The sequence below is a fragment of the Lottia gigantea genome, assembly GCF_000327385.1.
Source record: "Lottia gigantea unplaced genomic scaffold LOTGIsca_77, whole genome shotgun sequence".
NCBI lineage: Eukaryota > Metazoa > Mollusca > Gastropoda > Lottiidae > Lottia > Lottia gigantea.
Window position 1 is genome coordinate 1,032,665 of NW_008710566.1, and position 4,966 is coordinate 1,037,630.

Here is a 4,966-nt window from a genome sequence, read left to right on the forward strand (position 1 = left end):
TGTCCTATTTGCTTCTCTCACCTCACAATTGTGGCTCCTTTCAAAGATGGAGACAGCTTTACCACATACATGATGATGACAGCCTGATGTTTTTTTAGTTGGTCGAGGAGCGGCTTGATAGTTAGATCATATCAATTAAAATTAGATCAAACTTTCGTTCCGTTTTTTACTAGCTTTTATTTTTAATATAATCATTTAAGTTAGGGTCGAAAGGCTGGCCTTTTAAACATTCGTCAAAATAACCTTTTTACCCAAACTGATGATACCTGCTTTTACCAATCAAATTCCCTCACTCTCTCAAAAATAAGCAGGGTTAGGTCAAAAGGTTATTATGACGGATATTTAAGAGGCCTGTCTTTAGACCCTAATTGAAGAGGCTATATCAAAAATAAAAGGTAATAAATCGAAACGAAAGTTTGGTTCAATTTTAATCAGACTGAGTTGAGCTGAATATAGGTGAAGGTCAGTACAACTTTAGTGCAAGTTTCGAGTTTACCTGTTCTCACATACATAGAATAAGGCGTAAACTTTAGACGTTGTATTATGTCCCTTATATTTGTACGATGTGGTGCATTCTAGATCAATTAACATTTTTTCATTTTTTAGTTCGGATAGAAATGATATTCTTGTATTCCATATATAAATATAGCCCATTGAATAAATATGGTGATTTGATTGGCCGACAGGGGCCAAAGGCTGACATCGTTTAAAGCATGCACTTTATTCTTTAGTAACGCTAAAGATTATAGCGTCAGACATGTTTGCCTCCGTGAGCAAATATAATATATTTCAATTTTCAACTTAAAAGTTTCCTAAATAAAGATATCGTATATAATTATCACATGCACGAATGGCATAAAAACCACATCCAAAAGTAGGCATAGGCCTCTATGTATCCTGATATCAAATATATAGAAGTTATATATTCAACGATATCCTGGATATAAGACGGTTGGCGTATAACAATGCCTATGAGCTCCCCGGCTTCCGTCATCTATATAAGTAACAAACATTGACCTTATTTTAAAAATGTTCTTGGAAATGAAATTAATGGAGTTTTACGTCCTACACAATATTCTTGAGCACCGTTTACATTGTCAGTATTCATCTGGGCTCGGCTCAGTTCGAGTCTGGCCCAGCAAAAAATTGCGTAATGTAAACGGGTAAAGTGGGCTCGGCACCATGCTAGTTTTAAGTGGGCCGAGACCCTTTACAAGAGGTGGGCTCGGCCCAGTTCGGTTGACTTGAACGTACAGTGTAAACGCGCCACTGGGCCTGGCACGCTTTATAACGCTAACTGCGCATGTGTGTGTTAGTTTTCCGCTTCCGACAACAACACGTTTTTTTCCCGCAATCTTATCATAAAAACAAAAAGGCCATCATAAAAACTTTCCTTCGAACAAGATACTGCCGTAAACGGACTCTCCGATTTTGACTCTGGTAATCTAAATAACGGATCATCATCTCGTTGGTGTTGTAACTGATGGGGCATCTTTTCCCCCAAAATAACAAAAAGAAAAGCATTTGGACTATGGGCAGCGCCATTTTGTTACAGTGAATGTACCTCCAGTGACTGGAGAGTTCGTTTTCGAACGGGCTCGGCCCACTTCGACGCCTCAAGTGTAAACGGCATTTATCAAGTGGGCACATGCGAAAGGGATCCGGCCCAGTAGTAATGTAAACGGGGCTTTGGAGAGGCCATCTTAACCACAAACCGCACCGGTTGCTACTCGCAACTCAAGACACTAAATAATTACCATTAATGTCTGGTTACCACCAATTTATCAATGGATCTGCGCCCTTACCTTTTAGACATCAAGGGTCACGAATGGGTTTTAGCATATTAACCCTAGATCTGTACAAAAATTTCCTGAAGACTAACTGTGCTTAATCATAGTGTACTTGATCATTTGTTATTTTGAGGAAATATACTTTTTAGATATCGAATTGTGCAGATGTCCCCTTGCTCGATATTTTGAATCGACGAATCCCATGGGTCGAGAACTTAGTCCGCAACCGATCAATTAAATCAAGTTGGAAAAACGTTTCAAAGGTTAGATATAAAAATGGACTCCAGATAAACTTAAGATGCTGTCGTATATTAACTCTAGATGTTAAACCGGCATGGATTTAGCAGAGAATGTCTAAAGAAATGATTTAGGTTTAGTTCCGTTCAACAACAGCGTCTCATCCATTGTTTTGCCACTTATTGCAGACTGTGTAAATGGCAGTAGGCCGTAAAACTCGAGCTTGAGAAATGAATTTTAAAAGATACAATGCAGAATAGTTTTAATAGTGAACAAAATTTCTTCCGAGTAGAATTATATTAATTTGTTTACTGACAATAATAGCCAAGTAGCTGTTGACTAGAACCAGAGGGACAAGTAGAACATTGCGAGCCCGTCCAGTATTCGTTCGATGCACAGCAGTGATGTTCAGCTCTCCGTGTCCTGTGTATTGCCCTTCTCTTCAAGATACTGTTTAGAGTTGTCGTTTTGTTGCCGATGAAGACGAGTCTTTTCATCACGTATATATCCGTTGCACCATGGTCAAACATTTTGTCGGCTTGTGATATAAATATCTTTTTCTCCTAACGCGATTTGGTGGGTGTTAACGCATGTCCTAGTTCAATATCCTTCTGCTCACCCAAAACGGAAATCACGTGGCAAAAGAAGTTAGCATCGAAGCAAGTGTATGGCATATAATGGTCATTGATCATTGATATCAAAAAGCTGAGAGCTTTTATTTTGCTTTTAGTTTTAAGTCGTTAAAAACATTCTTTTCAGCGCAAACTGCAGAGTAGAATCATTAACTGCTTGAGTTGTAATGCGACCTAATTCTATTAATTATATTCGTTTATTAATAACATAATCAGGGATACTGTTTGACAAATACCACCAGACGTACCCGTTGCTATCCGTGCAGTTCCGCTATTTGACATAATAATACTGTTCAATAAAAACACATTTTACTGTTAAAATAGAGCTCAATACAATTGTAGAGCGATATGGAAATAATGGAACAGAACTTGAATCACATTTTTACTCAGAGTTTCACGCTATGCGATAGGTCAGTTATCACAATGTTCAATTGATGCTGTGTGACGCCATGAGTATATGAACTGGTACCTTTATGGTGGTTATGGTCCGAAGTCAGGGCAAAAGTTAGCTGGAAAAATGAATGCGCGTTAGCAATGTTTTGGTGATGATACTGTTTAATAAACGTCATGTGTTCAATAGATAATGTGTGACATTATAATACTTTTCAATAGATACTGTTTGGTATTATAACTGTTCAATAACATTGAGAGATATTATTAGTCCTTTCACTCTATGTCCACAACAATTAAACGTGACTTTACTTTCAGCAATATCTATACTGATATACGCGTCCATAGAAAGATTACCCCGAGTCTTTTCATCACGTATATATCCGTTGCACCATGGTCAAACATTTTGTCGGCTTGTGATACAAATATCTTTTTCTCCTAACGCGATTTGGTGGGTGTTAACGCATGTCCTAGTTCAATATCCTTCGCACACCCAAAACGGAAATCATGTGGCAAAAGAAGTTAGCATCGAAGCAAGTGTATGGCATATAATGGTCATTGATCATTGATATCAAAAAGCTGAGAGCTTTTATTTTGCTTTTAGTTTTAAGTCGTTAAAAACATTCTTTTCAGCCCAAACTACAGAGTAGTTACTTTCGTTTTACTCTACTTACATTTAGAATGTGACGTGTTTCTGGTGAAATAAATTCATGTTCTGACTGTCTGGATAATTAAAAGTGTGTCTGCTAGATCAAACAAAGAATCATTAACTGCTTGAGTTGTAATGCGACCTAATTCTATTAATTATATTCGTTTATTAATAACATAATCAGGGATACTGTTTGACAAATACCACCAGACGTACCCGTTGCTATCCGTGCAGTTCCGCTATTTGACAGAATAATACTGTTCAATAAAAACACATTTTACTGTTAAAATAGAGCTCAATACAATTGTAGAGCGATATGGAAATAATGGAACAGAAATTGAATCACATTTTTACTCAGAGTTTCACGCTATGCGATAGGTCAGTTATCACAATGTTCAATTGATGCTGTGTGACGCCATGAGTATATGAACTGGTACCTTTATGGTGGTTATGGTCCGAAGTCAGGACAAAAGTTAGCTGGAAAAATGAATGCGCGTTAGCAATGTTTAGGTGATGATACTGTTTAATAAACGTCATGTGACACGTTAGTTATCCACATGCATGCTGTATTATACTGTTCATTAGACACTGCATAGTATTATTGTACTTTTCAATAGATATTCTTAATTTTAATACTGTTTTAATGATACTGTGTGACGTAACTCAAAAATATATTTTCTGATCAGGATGGACAGAGTAAAATATATAATGGGCGTATAGCTCGAGAGTGATTGATATAGATTACACAATCATTGATATCAAAAGCCGAGAACTTTTATTTTGCGACTAAAAAAATAACCTTGCTAAGCAAGGTGACATAAGCCCACCAGCAGCTTTGATTGCAAGTACAAATCATTGTTTGTATCCTGTACAGTGAGCATGAGCCAATTGTGAACAGACGAACAGATGACAATATGCAGTATGTAGTGTGTGTAGTCAGAAACTCTATAGACTCTCATCTGGTGTCTTACAGCTTTTATGACAATTATCAACAAGACTAAGATCAAACAATATCTTTAATTTATTCTATTCTCCGAAGGAGCAAATGAACGTCATAATAAATTTGATATGGAATCCATGTCATGTTTCATTTTTGCAAACTATTAGTGATATTCAACACCGATTGCTTATTCAATCTAAACCTTGCTTTAAATTCCTCCTCCGAAAACCATGTGAAAGGGTCCAGGCGATCCCTGACATATTGATGGCAATAACACGGTTTATTTCACCAAGTTCATCTATATCGTCGAAATAATCGTCCATTTTGA